Genomic DNA, 21,959 nt, shown 5'->3' with positions numbered 1-21,959 from the left:
GTGGAATTGAAGAGTCACATAGTGTGAAGGAGGAACGATCTCCCCAGTCTGTCAGTAGAGCAGGACGGTGACAGCAGTCTGTCGCTGAAGCTACTCTGTCTGGAGATGATCCCGTTCAGTGGATTCTCCATGATTGACAGGAGCCTGCTCAGCGCCAGTCACTCCGCCACAGTTATGAAACTGTCCAGCTCCGTGCCTACAATAAAGCCTGCCTTTCTCAACAGTTTGTCCAGGCGTGAGGCGTCTTTCATCTTTATGCTGCCTCCCCAGCACACCACCATAGAAGAGGGCACTCGCCACAACCGTCTGATAGAACATCTGCAGCATCTTATTGCAGATGTTGAAGGACGCCAGTCTTCTAAGCAAGTATAGTCGGCTCTGTCCTTTCTTGCACAGAGCATCAGTATTGGCAGTCCAGTCCAATTTATCATCCAGCTGCACTCCCAGGTATTTATAGGTCTGCACCCTCTGCACAGTCACCTCTGCTGATCACGGGGTCCATGAGGGGCCTGGGTCTCCTAAAATCCACCACCAGCTCCTTGGTTTTGCTGGTGTGTTCAGGTGTGGGTGGTTCGAGTCACACCATTTAACAAAGTCCTGGCATGAAATGTAAGAGAATAACAGCAGCAGCAATGCAGACGTCACTCCAGAAATAAAACCACACTTTGGAACTCAAGAGTGAGGTTCACACCTGTCTGGAAAAGTAAGCAAACTAAACCATAATGGAGAAATGAATCACTAAGTGAAGCCATGTTGCTGTAATGAATATGGCAGTCAGTTTTGACAAAGAGGGTGTAGGATGTTGGAGTGAGTTTTGACAGAAGGAACATTTTATTAATCAACCCACCATATGAGCCGAGTGCAGATGACTATCCTAAATATTTCATCAGCAGTTACCTTGTCTACACATCAAAGAGTGATGAGATAACAACTGTTGCCACCTGCAGATACACCACCACAGAGGAACGGACAAATAAAGGACATCGTAAGCATAAGGACTGCAGTTTTTTTTTTTTTTAAGAGCTAATTTGGTCACAATGGATGCTAACTTTGTGTCAGGCACTGGTTTGAAGCTTGCACAAGTTACACACAAAAGGACTTCTTCACACTAATAGAATTCTTTAAATCCACTGAATGTACCTTTCGATCAGTTCTTTCTCTGGCCCATCTTCCTATTTCACTGATCACATTTGCAGTTTGTTTAATAAAAGCACCAGAAATGTTTTGTCAAGTTTAAGAATGAAGAGTTTTTCAAATGAATTTTGCAGAGCAACTCTGAACCCAATTTCCAACACTGTTAAGCAATCAACCCCTGAAAAGACACTCAAGAAAGCCAACTCTGCCTCGGGGTAAAAGAAGTCCAAGTTTGGTCTTTTCTTGGAAACAAGAGGTGTTTGGCTACACAACATACTTCCTTTGTTGATTGCCGGTACCAGAAATAGTATCTATTGTGTCAGCTACGCATTCCTGGGAGTGAAGGGGTCACACCTCATTCCATCTGACAATTATTGGTCTTCAAGGTTGTAATTGTCAGTTGTTAATCCATATTGAGCAAGTAATTTTCCCTCCGGCTTTGCAACAACATATAAAGCGACAGAATCAAATAGACAATATGGAAGATTCTAGGACAATCTTCCAGAGCACATACCTGCGTTCTTAGCAATTATCCACCATATATTTGTAATTCTATTATTTCTGTTCCTGTATAGAATTTTGAGTTTGATAAATTGTTAATTTATGCAAACCATGTCTGATCATTGGCTCTGCTATCAAGAATATTAATGCTGAAAAGATAACATTTTCTTTTTTCCCCCCTTTGGGTGCATGCCTGCCGTTCACAGTCTGCATATTCATAATGGGTGAGTGTTCTTTTCATATTTAGGCTTTGTCTCACACATTCAGTGAAGCTGCCTACTCTCTGAAGTTTTATTCTGAAGCACACATCGGTTTCTCTTTCCAGCTGAAGTGCTCAACTCCATCGACCCTTTGGCTCAGCATGGCTCCAAGACCTGTGTCCAAAGCGTCCATCTGGAGAATGAAAGGTAAACAGAAGTTAGGGGCTTTCAAAACTGGAGTCGAAGGGCAGGCCTGTTTTAAGTCACTGAATGCAGCTTCTGGTTTATCATTCTGTAATATATTCTAATATGTTTGTAGAGGGAAGTGCCTCCCCTTCCCGTCCTTCTTTTAGAATGTCCAATATTCCCCGGGGTTGTTGTCCATACATACGTGGAGGCTTGTGGGACTACCTGATAGGCAAAAAGGATGAGGGGGAGGAGCTGATTCCAGTTCCTTCCATCCTCATTGGCTACCTTCAGCAGCATCTGTTTGAGGGTCTGATGGAACCGCTCTACTAGACCATCGGTTTGAAGATGATATACAGAGGTCTTTAAAAGTTTTATTTTCAGTAACTTGGCTGTTTCCCTGAACGTCTCCGAAGTAAATCCGTTAGGATTTCTTTATGGATGCCGACTCATGTGAAGACCCCTTCCAATTCCCGTGCGATTGCTTTTGATGTTGCTGAGCACAATACAACACCTTCAGGATATCGTGTAGCATAATCTTTCAAGACAATTATATTTTTATATCTTATGGCTGAGGGCTCTAGAGGTCCCACCAGGTCGACAATGATTTGTTAAAACAGGACATCAGTCAGGGGTAAGGGAACTCGAAGAGCACGGTTCCTCCTAGAAATCTACTGCAATTGACATTCTGGACAGGATATGCAAAAGCAGTGGACCTCCTCTAACTCTGCGCCAAAAAAATCAGAGCTCAATTTGCGCTAATGTTTTCTTGGGGCCCAAGTGGGCTCCCAGGAAGTAGGTATATGCCTGCTCACAGACTTGTCGCCAGCAAGTCCATGGTACTAATAACAGGGACCACACCTCCCCCTCATGTTCTTCCATCTGATATAAAAGATCATTAATTAATACAAAGTCGGGACCCTGTGGCATGGGATGCAGTGTGCGATGGCTATCTACCAGAACTGCATTTTTCGCAAATTTAAGGGAGTCATCATTTTATTGCTCCTTTTGAAAGAAGCCGGAGTCTGCCTAAATTGAAACTGCATTTGAGTGAAAGGGTCAGAGGTGACCTCAAGGGGCGTGGTTGCATCCCGGGTCAGTACGGAGGTGGAAAAAACATATCTCCCCGCGACGTCCCAGGTGTTTCCACGTCATGGCTAGAGGCAGAGCTCCGTCTGTCATCCAGCTGTGAACACAGCATAGAGATAGCTGAGGACGCAGTTTTCCGCATGTATGACTAGACCTATTGTTTGTTTAGTCTCTACCTAGTATTACCTGGAACAGAAGATCTTTAAGTACCATGCCATTGTGGCTGATGTAAAAGGTGGTGAACTTATAGTTATGGACATCCCCGTGAATGCAGGTTAGACGGGTCTTATTTTTAAGCAATTGACAAAGTAATACCAGAAGTGGCAGATGACCAGGGATTTTGCCCCACCGGGATGCTTGGAGCAGGGAAAGACTGGGAGAGGGGCAATATCTCCCCTGAGGGCAAGCCCCACCTGGTTTCCATCAAGGACAACTGATAAGGATCTGGAAAGCTCAAGAAGGGTCAGTTGCCACCACCAGGGGGTGCCTGGATGGTTCCCAAGCCAGGAAGTGCTGCCGGAAGACCTTCTCAGAGCACCTGGAGCACATCCGGGGTGTTATAAAAGGGGCCACCTCACTCCATTCAGGGTGGCCGGAGTCAAGAGGAGGAAGATGGAGCCTGTGATAGAGGAGTGGAGGCGGTCGAAGAGAGAAAAGAACTGAGTAGTCATGTGTAAGTTGGTGGAACTGGACTGTAAATATTGTAAATAAATACGTGTGTTGTGAATATTTGGTGTTGTTTCTGTCTGTGACCGGGCTATCTTTTACAATACACATATATAGACATTTATATATGTTTAAATGACTGATCTTTTTGTGGAAGTTTGGAACAGTCCACTCTGCTCACGCTCAACCGCAGCCACAGGAGATGGTCTGAATTATTATATGTCCCCAAACACGGACAATCTTAAGTCCCTACAGTTGGGCAGTAACATGAGCAAAGAAAAGAAAAATCTGGATTGGTCTCCCCTAGACTTTCTCATATACTCAGATAGGAGGATGAATGCTTCATCTAAATTTCGACATCAAATATTTGGACAATTCCAATACTTTCTCTATTCTTTGTATACAAGACAGTAAAAAAGGGTAGAAATGCAATTACATTACTAAACGTTTCTGAAATTTGCTCACAAAGAAGAAGCCTCACAAACATCAGGATTTAGTATTGGCATGGAGGAAACTAATGTTAGCCTCCACCTCAGCCCTGTTCAAGCTAATGTTATAGTAATAAGGAGCAGGAGAAAAACAAAAACACAGAGGCAAGAGGCTAACATTACCGACGATGAAGATGATGAAGTAGCCCTGGTGGTAGAAACCTTACAGTATTTCTGTAGACTCTGCATTATGGGTACATTCTTAAAAATATCTAGTTCTCTAACAGCACTTTATGGTTCTTTACTGGGTCATGTGGTTCCTTGTAGAACTATGGCTTGACCAAACACCATCTGGGAACGGTTCTTTGCACATGAAGTTGATTCTCTGTGCTTTAAAAAACTTCACAATAAATTAAAAAGAAAAAAAAAAACTAGCAGGAAACTAACAGATTAAGAAAACCTGCTTCCGTTACTGTAAACAGCAAGAATCCATTTAAAAATCATGAGCCACTGATATTTCACAAATCTTTAATTATCAATTCATGGACATTTACTTTATGGAGCTGTCATGTAGATGGGTCTTTTGAAAGTTCCCCTTTGGCATCACTCTGAAGAACCACTCTGGCACCTTTATTTTAAAGAGTGTACAATGAACAGAACAAATAAGAGAACTGCTTACTTATGTGGCAAAGCTCTTTATTTTAGAAAGAAGCCATTTTGGCATTTGTGTGTTTTTTTATTTATTGTTCTGAAGTCTGTTCAAATTTATAGGTTACCCTGCTTTTGTACAGATTTCTAAAATGTATTGTAAATTGAGTTTCAAGAAAATTCTTCAAAAGCCAAAGGTGATCATTTGAAATAAAAGAATTTTTCCTATGGTTTGCCCCACTTTCTAAATATCATGTATGTTGGAAACAACAAAACTATGGTTCACAAATCATTAACAATTAACGCTTGATTGCACAGATCCCAATAGCAATTTACTTCATTTGGAATTTAGAAGAATGCATACATGTCAGATATGTCTACTACTCCTTGTTACAGTAGATTTCATTTGATTTGTCTGTATGTGTGTGTGTGCGTTTTGTAAGAGATGTAAGAGATGCTGATGCCCAGGCCACCAGTGAATCTTAATCAGGCCGAATCTCACCCCTCCCCTTACATTGTCTGACTTGGAGCAGCAGTCATGATATTTCAATGGTACAACCTACAGGTCAGTAGATCTTCTTCTTCTTTCGGCTGCTCCTGTTAGGGGTCGCCACAGCAGATCATCTTCTTCCATATCTTTCTGTCTTCTGCATCTTGTTCTGTTACATCCATCACCTGCATGTCCTCTCTCACCACATCCATAAACCTTTGCTTAGGCCTTCCTTTTTTCCTCTTCCCTGGCAGCTCTATCCTTAGCATCCCTCTCCCAATATACCCAGCATCTCTCCTCTGCACATGTCCAAACCAACGCAATATCACTTCTCTGACTTTGTCTCCCAACTGTCCAACTTGAGCTGATACTCTAATGTCCTCACTTCTAATCCTGCCCATCCTCGTCACACCCAATGCAAATCTTAGCATCTTTAACTCTGCCACCTCCAGCTCTGTCTCCTGCTTTCTGGTCAGTGACACCGTCTCCAACCCATATAACATAGCTGGTCTCACTACCGTCCTGTAGACATTCCCTTTCAGTCTTGCTGATACCCGTCTGTCACAAATCACTCCTAACACTCTTCTCCACTCATTCCACCCTGCCTGCGCTCTCTTTTTCACTTCTCTTCCACAATCCCCATTACTCTGTACTGTTGATCCCAAGTATTTAAACTCATCCACCTTCGCCAATCTACTCCCTGCATCCTCACCATTCCACTGACCTCCCATTTACACACACATGTATTCTGTCTTGTTCCTACTGAGCTTCATTCCTCTCCTCTCTAGAACATATCTCCACCTCTCCAGGATCTCCTCAACCTGCTCCCTATGTCATTACAGATCACATGTCAATAGCAAACATCATAGTCCACAGGGACTCCTGTCTAATCTCGTCTGTCAACTTGTCCATCACCATTGCAAATAAGAAAGGGCTCAGAGCCGATCCCTGATGTAATCCCACCTCCACCTTGAATGCATCCATCACTCCTACCGCAGACCTCACCACTGCCACACTTCCCTCGTACATATCCTGTACAACTCTTACGTACTTCTCTACCACTCCCAACTTCCTCATACAATACCACAGATCCTCTTGAGGCTCCCTGTCATATGCTTTCTCCAGGTCCACAAAGACGCAATGCAACTCCTTCTGGCCTTCTCTAAACTTCTCCATCAACATCATTAGAGCAAACATCGCATCTGTGGTGCTCTTTCTTGGCATGAAACCATCCTGCTGCTCACTAATCATCACCTCACTTCTTAACCTAGCTTCCACTACTCTTTCCCATAACTTCATGCTGTGGCTCATCAATTTTACCCCCTGTAGTTACTACAGTCCTGCACATCCCCCGTATTCTTAAATATCTGCACCAGTTCACTTCTTCTCCGCTCCTCAGGCATCCTCTCACTTTCCAGGATTTCATTAAACAATCTGGTTAAAAACTCCACTGCCATCTCTCCTAGACACCTCCATGCTTCCGTAGGTATGTCATCTGGATCAACGGCCTTTCCATTTTTCATCCTCTTCATAGCTGTCCTTACTTCCCCCTTGCTAATCTGTTGCACTTCCTGATTCACTATCTCCACATCATCATCCAACCTCTTCTATCTTGTTCTCTTCATTCATTAGCCTCTCAATGTACCCTTTCCATCTGCTCAACACACTCTTCCTTGCTTGTGAATACGTTTCCATCTTTATCCTTTATCACCCTAACCTGCTGCACATCTTTCCCAGCTTGGTCCCTCTGTCTAGCCAATTGGTACAGGTCCTTTTCTCCCTTCTTAGTGTACAACCTCTTATACAACTCATCATACGCCTTTACTTTTGCCTTCACCACCCCTCTCTTCACCTTGCGCCTTATCTCCTTGTACTCTTGTCTACTTTCTGCATCTCTCTGATTATCCCATTTCTTTTTTGCCATCCTCTTCCTCTGTATACTCTCCTGTATTACCTCATTCCACCACCAGGTTTCCTTTTCCTCCTTCCTCTTTCCAGATGTCACGCTAAGCACCCTTCTTGCTGTCACCCTTACTACATCTGCTGTAGTTTCATAGCTGTCTGGTACTTCTTCACTGCCACCCAGTGTAGGTCTTACCTCCTCCCTAAACTCAACCTTGCAGTCTTCCTTTTTAAATTTCCACCATTTGATCCTTGGCTCTGCCCTCACTCTCCTCCTCTTCTTGATCTCCAACATCATCCTACAGACCACCATCCTATGCTGCTTAACTACACTTTTCCCCTGCCACCACTTTGTAGTCTTCAATCTCCTTCAGATCAACTCTTCTGCATAGGATGTAATCCAGCCGTGTGCATCTTCCTCCACTCTTGTAGGTAACCCTATGTTCCTCCCTCTTCTTAAAATACATATTCACCACAGCCATGTCCGATCTTCTTGACTGGATGGTTAGGGGCTTTGTGCAGTAATTTTGACAGAGGTTGTATCAACATCCTAAAATGTAGTTTTGCTATAGTCGTATAATATTGCCTAACGCCAAATGCAGTAACATGCACACTATAAATACTGTAACTGTGATGTTATGATTGGTGTAGGCTCTCCATACTGAATCAATCAATAGGTCTTGTATATTTACCTTAACAAAGATAAAAACAATACGTGTTGTTTTGTTTTTTTTTTTGGCAGGATGACGCACGTAGGAGGAGGTCTTGGTGGGCAAGGGGGAGATTGGTGTGAATTTGGAAAAACACCCGGCGCTGTGTGTCGGTGCTTTGAAACGCAATTGAGTCTTGATAACGTGACGTGAACAACAATGACGCGCGGACCACAGGGAGACTCACTCGAGCAAAGCACGTTGGTGGTCTGACTGACATGAACGCACAGCTCGCCTCTGATTCAGGTCGCATGCACTAACAGAGTGGAGCGAACGAAAAGTCACGTGATCACAAAATGTAGCCCCCTGCCCCAAACCCAAGTACATACCCTCGCTCTGTCGCTCGGTGATGCAATTCTAAACTCGTTCAACTCCTGCTTCAGATGGCTCTAGCTGCAGACGACACTCTTCAAAGAAAAATTTAATACTAAAGTGAGAGCTGCTGTTGACACAGTTGCACCTGAAAAGACAGTTAAAAAATCTTCTAGCATTGTTATACCATGGAAGACCCAAAGAGTGTCTGATTTAAAAAGAACATGTCGTAGAGTTGAGCGTAAATGGAGGAAAACTAAACTAACTATCCATTATGAGATATTAAAGTTAAAATAACAGAATACAATAACACAGTCCGTCTTGAGAGGCGCTGCTGTTTCTCTAAGATTATAAATAACAATGCTAGTAATCCCAGAGTCTTATTCTCTATCGTCTGCTAAACCCAGGTAACACAAAGGAATGCCTCCTAAGTACTTCCAGTAAAACCTGTGAGGCTATCGCTATATTTTTCAATCAAAAAATTATTTAGAAATAACATAGTATATCTCCCCAACACTAAGGATCCTCCTAAACCCCAGCATTCCATTATAAACAAATTAAACTCTTTCACTAGGATAGATTTACCTGATTTACAAAAAATAATATCTCAATTAAAACCCTCCACCTGCGTCCTTGACCCAATACCAACAAATTTTTCAAAGAAGTATCAGGCGTGCTAATTGATAATGTTCTTGACATAGTAAATTCGTCATTAGATACGGGGTCTTCCCAGACTGTCTTAAGACTGCTGTAGTTAAACCCCTACTTAAGAAACATAATCTTGACCCCTCTGCCTTTGAAAATTTTAGACCCATCTCTAACCTGCCTTTCTTAAGTAAAGTTCTGGAGAAGGCAGTCATTATGCAGTTAAATGACCACCTCAATAAACATGCTATTCTTGATAAATTTCAGTCGGGTTTTAGAACAAATCACAGCACAGAAACTGCACTTGTTAAAGTAGTAAATGATTTGCGAGTGAATGCAGACAGAGGCCATTTATCTGTTCTCATCCTCTTAGATCTGAGTGCTGCATTTGACACCATTGATCATAATATTCTTAGAAATCGCCTTAGTCAATGGGTGGGCCTCTCTGGCAGTGTCTTAAATTGGTTTGAATCCTACCTGACAGGGAGAAAATTCTTTGTTAGTTGTGGTAATTACAACTCAAAGACACATGATATCCAATATGGTGTTCCACAAGGCTCTATCCTGGGTCCGCTGCTCTCTCAATCTACATGCTTCCGTTAGGTCAGATTATCTCAGGGCACAACGTGAGCTACCACAGCTATGCTGATGACACACAGCTGTACTTATCAATAGCACCTGATGACCCTGATTCTATTGATTCACTAACACAATGTCTGACTTGTATCTCAGAATGGATGAATAGTAACTTTCTCAAGTTAAATAAAGAGAAAACTGAAATCTTAGTGATTGGCAATAATGGATACAATGAGGCTATTAGAAATAAACTGGATACATTAGGATTAAAAGTCAAGACGGAGGTAAAAAGCTTAGGGGTGATTGTTGACTGTAATCTGAATTTTAAATCGCATATTAATCAGATCATTAGGACAGCATTTTTCACTTAAGAAACATAAGTAAAGTTAGACCTCTTATATCTGAAAGATGCTGAGAAATTAGTTCACGCGTTTGTTTTCAGTCGACTAGATTACTGTAACGCACTCCTCTCAGGACTACCCAAAAAAGACATAAATCGTTTGCAACGAGTGCAGATTGCAGCTGCTAGAATCCTAACTGGGAAAAGAAAATCCGAGAAACATCTCTCCAGTTTTAATGTCACTACACTGGTTACCTGTGTCATTCAGAATTGACTTTAAAATTCTGCTTATGGTTTATAAAGCCTTAAATAATCTCGCCCCATCTTATATATCGGAATGTCTGACACCTTATATTCCAAATCGTAACCTCAGATCCTCAAATGAGTGTCTCCTTAGAATTCCAAGAACAAAACTTAAAAGAAGTGGTGAGGCGGCCTTCTGCTGCTATGCACCTAAAATCTGGAATAGCCTGCCAATAGGAATTCGCCAGGCTAATACAGTAGAGCACTTTAAAACACTGCTGAAAACACATTACTTTAACATGGCCTTCTCATAACTTCACTTTAACTTAATCCTGATACTCTGTATGTTCAATTCATCACAATAACTATTCATGGTGGCTCTAAAATCTGTACTAACCCCTACTCTCTCTTCTGTTTCCTTTTGGTGGTGGCGCACCGTGATGTTCCAACAATGATGGATGGATTAAAAGCCAGAAGTCTGTATGACCATCAACATCAAGAGCGTCTGTGAGAACCCTAAATCCAAAGAGGACTGTTTCATTTATGTTAGGTAGAATGCCCAGAGGGGACTGGGCGGTCTCATGGTCTGGAACCCCTGCAGATTTTATTTTTTTCTCCAGCAGTCTGGAGTTTTTTTTTGTTTTTTCTGTCCACCCTGGCCATCGGACCTTACTCCTTTTCTATGTTAACTAATGTTGTCTTATTTTAATTTCTAATTTTGTCTTTTATTTTTCTTTTCTTCATTATGTAAAGCACTTTGAGTTACTTTTTTGTATGAAAATGTGCTATATAAATAAATGTTGTTGTTGTTGTTGTCTTGTTAAGTTTCGTACCACTTCTTTCTTCCTAAAACGGTATTGCGGCTGACTGGAGATCTCTAGCTGTCGCTTTGTATGACGTCACGAATCACGTCACCATGCGACTTGCTAGAAGTAGTTGAATAGGAGATTAATTAAAGGTAAAGTACCATTTATGATTACTGGAAATAGCCCAAAAGTTGATAGGAATCTACATTTTGTACATAATACCTTTTATACAAAAATCTGGTTGATCTAAGTGTAAGCTTAGTCGAGTTATTGTGTTTACACACACACGCACACATAATCCAAAAATGGTATTTTCAGACTCGGGGAGGTCTGAAACATCGAGATTCATCAAAATCTCAAAATGCATTTTTTGGAGGATTCCAATATTCTCCCTATACTTCATATACAAGAAAATACAAATGCGGTTAAACTGTGTGTGCATACAAGATATTTTTCATTGCTTCACCGTTGAATGTTAATCCAAAATATCAGAATCCTGTGAACTCATAAGGGAAAGAGTGCACAAGTATAATAATGTACAATGCATTTTATTATTTATTATTGTGTATTTTATTAATTTGTATTGTTTGTCTGCGGTGGGCTGGCGCTCTGCCCGGAGTTTGTTTTCTGCCTAGTGCCCTGTGTTGGCTGGGATTGGTTCCAGCAGACCCCTGTGATCCTGTAGTTAGGATATAGCGGGTTAAACAATGGATGGATAGATATGCTAAGATTGGTTTCTGCAGTTTCTTTTTCTTCATTTTCTTTAGTTTTATTCTAACTACTGGGTTGTGGTCAGATCCACAGTCACTACCTTATCTTTCCTACTTGTTTCTAACACTGTTTTGAAAGCAATTCCCTACTACAAAGAAGTCGGTCTGAGTTCTGGTTTTGACATCTGTTAACTTCTAGATGTGCCCTCCAGTAGACCCACCACCTGCAGGAGGAGTCCTTAATGTCTGTGGCTTAGTGGCTTGGGTGACAGCTGAAGGCAGGTGCTACTGTATGTTCAACTGATCCTAGGGACATGGCATGTGACCTCGCTGGCAGGTTTGGAGCCCGAGCTACTGCAGGACGTGGAGAGGTACGGTCACCTCAATGAACAGCATGGGCTCTGAAGCCAAACTCCTTCAAAAGGGCTGGGTGCTCTGCCATTCTGCCATTCTGGAGTTGCCCAGGGTGAGAGGCATTAGGCATGTGTGGGTTTCCTTACAGCCCTCCTGGCTCAGCAAATGTACTTTGGATTTTTCCCCACTGGACGAGAGGTTCACTTTCCTGCAATTTTGATCTGCGGGGAGGGCTGTGACTCTTGTCTGTGCTCATGTGCTGATGGTTGGGTCTGAGTAATTGACCTTCTTAGAGAAGAAGATGGGGGCTCTAATGTGAGACTTTAGTGCCCACGTGGGCAGTGATGGTGAAACCGGTAAGTGTGGGTGTGGGAGAAACGGCCTACCTGATCTCAAACTGAGGGGTGCTTTCCTGTTCTTTCCGAGTCCAATTAGATTGCAGAATTACACCTTGCTGGTCTGTAACTATAAACGCGGTCATGTCTGACTTGTTCACTTAGATCAAGGTAGACAGTTCACAATCCATCCATCCATCCCCAGCTGAACCGCAAAAAACTCCATTGTATTTTACAGTCTGTTCAGATATTTGACTTACTCTGAGAGAGCAGGTGGCTCTGGAGTGAAGACTGACTTACAAAGGAAGAAACAAATAAAAGACACTTGGACCGCCATCAGTCTACGGGTGTAGGATTGTATAGGAAACATCCAGATAGACATTCTAATTTAAAAAGAGAGGTTTTAGCTTCAAGGAACACACGATTTTAACCTTCTTTTTATTAATGTTTATTTTCATTTTGCCTCTCACTTTCAAAAAAACAAAAGGGCCGAATGACTAGTATTTCAAACGTGATATTTTACTATTTTTTGCCATTTTTAAAAGATAACATAGCTAGAGCACCATTAGATATGTTTGAAAAATCCTGTCACGGACATAAAAAGGGTGGTGACAAAGCACATAATAGAACTGTTCTGTAATATTAAATCTTGGTATTTTCAATGGATGGTTTAGGTTATTTAAAGGCGTGGAATTCATTTTAAACGACAAAACGCTAGGTGGCAGCATTCAGCTTTACACTCCTGAGCAGCCACAGTCCATGGAATTCTAAGTTTTTTGTTTAGGGTGGAAACTTTCTTTTTTTTGAAACCGAAAGTATATTGGAGAAGAAAATCCCATCATCCACTTGTCCCAGGTTTTCTTTTTTTTTTTTTTTTTCTGGTTAATGGATTTATGAAGTTTCCTTAGTTCTGTTTTTATGTTTGCCATATTGAGATCCAGCAGTGTCATCTACAGTCTTAAATAGTCTGCCATTCAAGGTAAATAAAGGTCTTTTCTTTTTCGATGTGGTGGGCTGCAGACCTGTTATGAAAGGCCGTAAAGCGGAGACACACCGACGGGCCTGGAGAGTCCGTTATATTTTTTAATTTGTTTTGTTTTTTAACGTTGATGTTTCGTCAGTTTAACGATCTACATTTACATTTCATTACTTTTCTGACATCTTTATTAGTTGAGATTAATTTTATTAATTTCATGGGTAAATTCAAAGGCAGCTTAGAACGCTTGGGATGTAATTAGTTACGTTTTGTTTTCTTAACCCAATTGAAGCAAAGGCAGATGAAGCAACTGGCTCAGGGCCGCAGAATGTCAGAAGATGTCAGCAGATACATTTGCACCAGCAGCCATCACCACTACGCCAGTGGTTCTCAATCTGTGAGGCGGGCCCCCCTAGGGGAGCGCGAAGTAACAAAAAAGGGGGGCGTGAAGATGTGGAAAAAAAGAAAACAAGAATCGAAAATATGAAAAATACATCTATTGAAACCAAAACAAATTAACTTAAACTACATTAGGATACTAGAGAAATAAATACAGAGTTAGATAAATGTCGATAAAAGTTAAGTAGGTATAATAAAATATGCATCTATGATATATCATTAATTTAAAAAGAACAAATTGGGATTAGTGCGCTCCTTTCAAATAACCATTAGGGGGGCGCGATTAAAACTGTTATGAAAACTCGGGTCACAAATACTTAAAGGCTGAGAAACGCTGCACTACGCTATTCCTTCCTGTCTGTTCCTTCTACTTGTAGCTCCACGGTTGACTCTTCTGAAGTGTTATACTGTGCTGCACATGTCGACATAGCCGTGTGTTCCTTCTCTTTATTCAGGTGCGACTATGGATGGACTCAAACTTGGCACACTGACAGGTGACCCACCCTGCACTGGACGAACTGTGGTGGTCAGCAGGAATCTGTGGTGAGTAAATCCCGTCGTGTCACCTTTTGAGTACCCTGTAAACCCGAATCTATACTAATAAAAGGCGACTCACTCACTCACTCACTCACTCATCACTAATTCTCCAACTTCCCGTGTAGGTAGAAGGCTGAAATTTTGCAGGCTCATTCCTTACAGCTTACTTACAAAAGTTGGGCAGGTTTCATTTCGAAATTCTACGCGTAATGGTCATAACTGGAACCTATTTTTTTGTCCATCATCCTCTTTAATAAAACCCTTGTGTTCATCCAGGTGTCCGTGTGTGTGTCTTCTGGTGAAGTGCGCATGCACGGGTCCACACAGCACGTGTTCAGTCTCACACACACACACACACGTGTGCATTGTTATTTTTCTTGGTTGTTTATTAAATTACAGATTTTTTAAATGTTCATTTTTTTCTCTGTGCTTAAAACTCATTAAAAAGTGTTTTTAGCGAGCGGGTCGTAGCACTATAGCGCAAATTCTTGCAGTTAGTTTTCTCTGTTGTTCAAGGTTTTCTTAGTGTTATTCAATGTTTTTACATTTAGTTTACTATTACGCTGTGCTTTCTATGGTATAGTTAACTATATTTGTGCTTAAAAACTTTAAAAAATATATATTTACATAAAGTTCATACGGTCTGGAACGGATTAATTGTATTTACATACAATCCTATGGGGGAAATTACTTCGGTTCCACTGTATTACTGTCAGACAAAATTACAGGCATTTCACGGAAATACAAACCAGTATTACTGCGAGAGAAAATTAAAGGCACACAATACAGTGACGCATATTACAGCCACATACAAGGTCCCTTGCCATTTAATATAGACTGTTCATACTAATGTTTATGCACTACTATTCTAGCTCCCGTTATTTTAATGGGCTTAATGTCTAGTATACTATAATAGACTTCTGCTAGATGCCCGAGGGAGGCGGACTTATGCAGTGCCTGCCCATATAAGGCCGTCTGTCAGCAGCAATCCAATAGAAACACTGCCGCTAAATATTCACGGGTGAAGGACTGTGCTTATGCAGACGAAGATGAGATGGTCAGGGTGGTGTCTGGCATAAACTCAGCGAAACTGCGAGAGAAACTTTTAAGTGCCGGGTCTTAGCTAACATTAAATACAGCCATGGACATAGCACGAGATGGCACCAGCACAGCTGGGAACCTTCAATGCATGTACACCGAGCGGCTCACGTGAATTGACGCAGTGCACAGACAAAAAGCAACAGTTCCAAACAGTGCTGAACAAAAACCGAATTACACAATTGAGAAGGCAGCAAAAAAATATGAAGCGTCTGATATATACAAGCATATTCATAAGTGCTGCTACTGCGGAAACAAAGCACACGGTGGAAAAAGTCAATGTCCCGCTAAAGGAAGACAGTGTAAAAAAAAACCTGTGCATGCAGTGTGTCACATCTCAGATAAAGAGGAAGACAAGCTGTTTATTGATGCAGTAAGAAACGAATCGATGAATGAAACCTCTTATCTTTACAACGATTGACAAACACGGAATGTAACTTGAACACAACACATCGTACAAATACGAACCTGACTGAAAGAAATAATGATAATCAAATCCTTGATGACAACAACACTCATAACACTCACAAAACAAATACTGTATATTGACAATCATGTTAGGTTATTTTTAAAATGTTCCCTTGTCTTTTTCATAACTTCTTTAACACACTACTTCTCCGCTGCGAAGCGCAGGTATATATATATATATACTCTGATCTACATACTCTCAAATAGACAAACCACACGCTGTGGCGCAATGGTAGAGGCTTCTCCTCTAGCGCCAATGTCCGAGGTTCAATTCCCGAGAGGGGATGCACTGAGTATGTACGCGCACTTCTCGATTCATTTTACCCTTGCATCCCCTTGGTTTGAGACGTATGAAAAAATATGCAGTTAACGCAGAAAGACAGATCACCAATTGAAGCTTTATGAATAATGCATACAAAGCACGTTCCTAAGACTGATCGGAGGCAAATTTAATTTCAAAAGACTACCCGACGGAAGCCTTGATAAAAGCGTGGTTTTGTGCAAACTTTCCAAATACGAACCTGATTGAAAGAAATTATAATCAAATCCTTGATGACAGCAACACTCATAACGGTCACAAAATTATTACATTGACAATCATGTTAGGTTATTTTTAAAATGTTTCCTTTTCTTAGCACAAGCACAGCTGAGAAGCTTTGATGCATGTACTCCATAACGCGTTAAAAAATAACGCATTTAATCACACTTTGCATTCCAAGCAAAGGGGAACTTCTCTCAATGCATGATTTCCTGGTACATCGATTACACTGATGCACACATCAGAGCTACAAAAATGTTAGAGTCGGAAGAAAGCGCGTTCCTACGACAAGTGAAGCCTTGATAAAAGCCTGGTTTTGTGCACACTGAAAAGCAAGCAAAATTAGATGCATTACAGAAAGCGGACTTTGTAGCTCTTACTGGGGATCATTGGACTTCCGTGACCGTTAGTAATTCTAATTACATCTAATTACAAAATGTTCAATGATCACACTGTTTTAGCCTAATGTACAAAATCATTTTTGCTAAGGTTACTCAGAGTTTAAAGGTGAAGCTGGTCAAATTACCTTTTATGTTTCTGCCTTATTTTTTTAAGAAGAAAAACTGCACTTTATGTTGAAATTTTGGTTCTTATTATTTAAAGACAATACTATTCTGAAAATCTACTTAAGGTACTTAAACTACCACTTTATTTTAAAGTCTGCCCAATTTTAGCCAGGGATGATATTTTAGTTTCTGTTTTGAATTCAAATGCAGTTTAAAAGCTTTTTTTTCCAGAAATTAAAAGAGCTTGAGTTTACAATATTCATGTCCATGTCTATTATTTGATTCTGTCACCCACTAAAACCTTTTCAAATTAAAAAAAACATTTGCAATTTGGGGCAAATTTTCATGTGTGATTACATACGATTAATCAAGATTAATTATTACACAGCCTCTAATTAATTAGATTAATTTTTTTAATCAAGTCCCACCCTTAATATATACAGTATATATATATATATATATATATATATATATATATATATATATATATATATATATATATATATATATATATATATATATATACTGTATATATTAGGGGTGGGACTCAATATATATACACTCACCTAAAGGATTATTAGGAACACCATACTAATACGGTGTTTGACCCCCTTTCGCCTTCAGAACTGCCTTAATTCTACGTGGCATTGATTCAACAAGGTGCTGAAAGCATTCTTTAGAAATGTTGGCCCATATTGTTAGGATAGCATCTTGCAGTTGATGGAGATTTGTGGGATGCACATCCAGGGCACGAAGCTCCCGTTCCACCACATCCCAAAGATGCTCTATTGGGTTGAGATCTGGCGACTGTGGGGGCCATTTTAGTACAGTGAACTCATTGCATTGTTCAAGAAACCAATTTGAAATGATTCGAGCTTTGTGACATGGTGCATTATCCTGCTGGAAGTAGCCATCAGAGGATGGATACATGGTGGTCATGAAGGGATGGACATGGTCACAAACAATGCTCAGGTAGCCTGTGGCATTTAAACGATGCTCAATTGGCACTAAGGGGCCTAAAGTGTGCCAAGAAAACATCCCCCACACCATTACACCACCACCACCAGCCTGCACAGTGGTAACAAGGCATGATGGATCCATGTTCTCATTCTGTTTACGCCAAATTCTGACTCTACCATTTGAATGTCTCAGCAGAAATCGAGACTCATCAGACCAGGCAACATTTTTCCAGTCTTCAACTGTCCAATTTTGGTGAGCTCGTGAAAATTGTGGCCTCTTTTTCCTATTTGTAGTGGTGATGAGTGGTACCCGGTGGGGTCTTCTGCTGTTGTAGCCCATACGCCTCAAGGTTGTGCGTGTTGTGGCTTCACAAATGCTTTGCTGCATACCTCGGTTGTAACGAGTGGTTATTTCAGTCAAAGTTGCTCTTCTATCAGCTTGAATCAGTTGGCCCATTCTCCTCTGACCTCTAGCATCAACAAGGCATTTTCGCCCACAGGACTGCCGCATACTGGATGTTTTTCCCTTTTCACACCATTCTATGTAAACCCTAGAAATGGTTGTGTGTGAAAATCCCAGTACCTGAGCAGATTGTGAAATACTCAGACCGGCCCGTCTGGCACCAACAACCATGCCACGCTGAAATTTGCTTAAATCACCTTTCTTTCCCATTCTGACATTCAGTTTGGAGTTCAGGAGATTGTCTTGACCAGGACCACACCCCTAAATGCATTGAAGCAACTGCCATGTGATTGGTTGATTAGATAATTGCATTAATGAGAAATTGAACAGGTGTTCCTAATAATCCTTTAGGTGAGTGTATATATATATATATATATATATATATATATATACACACATTAATATATATACATATATATATATATATACATATATACAAAAAATATATCCAGATAAAAAGGTTACAAGTGCCCTGGAGGGTGCAGGGAATTTATTTTTTTCGAAGGTTAGCATACCTATGTGTAGGGGGGTCCTAACGGTCAAAATAAGCCCAGGACCGCGTCAGTCAGTTGTGAAATGTCACAACAGCAAGCAAGTTCGTCAACCTCTGCTGAGGCCGTTTGCTCCACCTACCGCCGATGCGAGATTCGTTTGGTCATCAAGTTCCTCACTTTGCGTCACGAATCTGCGGCCGAGATCCATCGTCAGCTTGTGGAAACTTATGGACCTGAGGTAATGTCACGTCAGCATGTTTACAAGTGAGTTAGGTCATTCAAAGAAGGTCGCACTGACACTAATGACGAAGAAAGGAGTGGGAGGCCATCTCTCGTTTCAGAAGAGCTTCTGCAGCAAGTTGATGAAAAAATTTGCAGTGATTGTCGTGTGACGATTGACACCCTTCATGAAATGTTCCCACACATCTCACGAAGTCTCATGGGTGAAATTGTCTCAGAAAAACTTGATTACAGGAAGCTGAGTGCAAGATGGGTGCCAAAAATGTTGACTCCAGAACATCACCAAAATCGCGTTTTGGCTGCACGTGAATTTCTTCAGCGTTATGAAATAGAGGGTGAGGCGTTCCTTGACTCTATTGTGACTGGAGACGAAACTTGGATATGTCACTATATTCCTGAGTCCAAAAGGCAGTCCCAACAATGGCGCAATACCCATTCCCCATCAGCCAAAAAATTCAAAGTTCAGTTTTCAGAGCGGAAGAGTATGGAATCTGTCTTTTGGGACAGAAAAGGGGTTTTGTTGGTGGATTTCATGGCCAAAGGGACCACCATCAATGCTGAAACATATTGTGAGACCCTAAAAAAATTGAAAAAAAAAGATTAAAGACAAAAATGAGGGGAATGCTGACTCGTGGTGTGTCCCTCCTTCATGACAACACCAGACCCCATACCGCTCGTGTGACTCAGGACCTGCATGTGTCCTTTGGATGGGATATTGTTACCCACCCACCCTATTCCACGGACCCTTGCGCCCTCAGATTTTCACCTTTTCACCAAACTGAAAGAATTCTTGGGTGGGAAACGTTTTTCCTATATATATATATATTGTCAATCATGTTATGTTATTATTAAAATGTTTCCTTTTGTTTTTCATTACTTCTTTAACACACTACTTCTCCGCTGCAAAGCGCGGGTATTCTGCTAGTAAGTTAGTAAAACTCAGAAATGAGGCAATACGTTGCCACAAAATAATATTAAAGTTAATAAACTTAAAATAAGTTTACAGACCTACTTTATTGAGTAACTGACTTGTGCCATTTAATGGAGGTTAAATTTAATTTCTGCATATTTGTACTCAAATATTTTAGTAATAAAATGTAAAAACTTACAAATGCATTCTCCGATAAAATTAAGTCAATGTAACCTAAAAGGTTTAAGTTATAAACATAGTCTATTTCATTTTATCTAAACACATGATTTATTTGTTGTAATTAAAAAAACATTAATTACATAAAACTCAGGCATGCATAACTGTCAGTCAAAAGTTTTATTTGAACTTCATTTACTTTAACATTAATAAAATACCATAATAAAAATAAAAAACATACACAGACATAGTGTAAGAGGTTACATAAAGTAACATATAACCTTCTTTATATTTTAACCCTTTCTAACAAAAAGCAGTTCTCCTTATTATGTCTACCTCTTCATCAGGGGCCGATCAAATGCTCTGGATGAGCGGACTTCAGAGTTCCTGTGTGTGCAGTTATGTTACAGATTAACAATTTACAGAATGAAGGACCATTTAATACTCGCACATCTCATTTAAGAATGTTGGATTTGAAATGGTCGATCAAGTTAAAAAACTGTAAAATGACACCAGCAAAGGACGAGTCAACAGGCACCCATGAAGTAGCGCATATTATCTGTAAAGCTTAATAGAAATTGTTACATTAGGAAAATATTACAAGTAATGAAGGTAACACCAAGTCTTTGTTTTCTTTACTTAATAATGTTACACAACCTCCAGACTCTTTACCATCTCACCTTTACTTGACTGCTTTCTGTAATTCTCTAATGTCCTTTTTTAATGAGAAAATCCAGAGAATACGTCAACACCTCGGTCCAGATCCTCTCTGTATTTCTTTTGAACTACACTCGCCTATTCACTCTTTTTCTTCTTTCCAGCTTCCCACTTCCTCTGAAATCTCAGATCTTATCTGTAAATCTAAGTCATCTTCTTGTCTGCTGGACCCCCTCCCTACTGTTCTGGTTAAAGCCTGCCTCCCCTCTCTGGTCCCTCTCACTTCTGCCATCATTCGCTCTTCTCTTACTACTGCTACTGTTCCTTCATCTTTTAAAACTGCTCCAATAACCCCAATACTGAAAAACCTGGTGCTGATCCTACTAACTTCAATAATTTTCGCCCTATTTCTAATTTATCCTTTATCTCCAAAATTCTTAAAAAATAGTAGCTAATCTAACTCCACTCCCACTTATCTCTTAATAATCTACAGTATATGAAAAGTTCCAGTCTGGTTTTTGCCCCCTTCACAGTACAGAAGTGACACTTGTTAAAATTACCAGTGACCTTCTTATGGCTGTTGACTCCAGTCTAATTACTATTGTCATCCTCCTTGATCTGAGTACGGCCTTTGACGTGATTTGTCACACTCCAGGTGCAGATCATAAAATTAGAATATCATCACAAAGTTGATTTATTTCAGTAATTCCATTCAAAAAGTGAAACTTGTATATTAGATTCATTCATTACACACAGACTGATGTATTTCAAATGTTTATTTCTTTTAATTTTGATGATTATAACTGACAACTAATAAAAGTCCCAAATTCAGTATCTCGGAAAATTAGAATATTGTGAGAAGGTTCAATATTGAAGACACCTGGTGCCACACTCTAATCAGCTAATTAACTCAAAACACCAGTAAAAGCCTTTAAATGGTCTCTCAGTCGAGTTCTGTAGGCTACACAATCATGGGGAAGACTGCTGACTTGACAGTTGTCCAAAAGACGACCATTGACACCTTGCACAAGGAGGGCAAGACACAAAAGGTCATTGCTAAAGAGGCTGGCTGTTCACAGAGCTCTGTGTCCAAGCACATTAATAGAGAGGCGAAGGGAAGGACAAGATGTGGTAGAAAAAAGTGTACAAGCAATAGTGATAACCGCTTGTACCCTGGAGAGGATTGTGAAACAAAACCCATTGAAAACTGTGGGGGAGATTCACAAAGAGTGGACTGCAGCTGGAGTGAGTGCTTCAAGAAC

The sequence above is a fragment of the Polypterus senegalus genome, chromosome 8 (assembly GCF_016835505.1).
Source record: "Polypterus senegalus isolate Bchr_013 chromosome 8, ASM1683550v1, whole genome shotgun sequence".
Lineage (NCBI taxonomy): Eukaryota > Metazoa > Chordata > Cladistia > Polypteriformes > Polypteridae > Polypterus > Polypterus senegalus.
The sequence above is the reverse complement of the archived record's forward strand: the minus strand, read 5'-3'. Positions refer to the sequence as shown.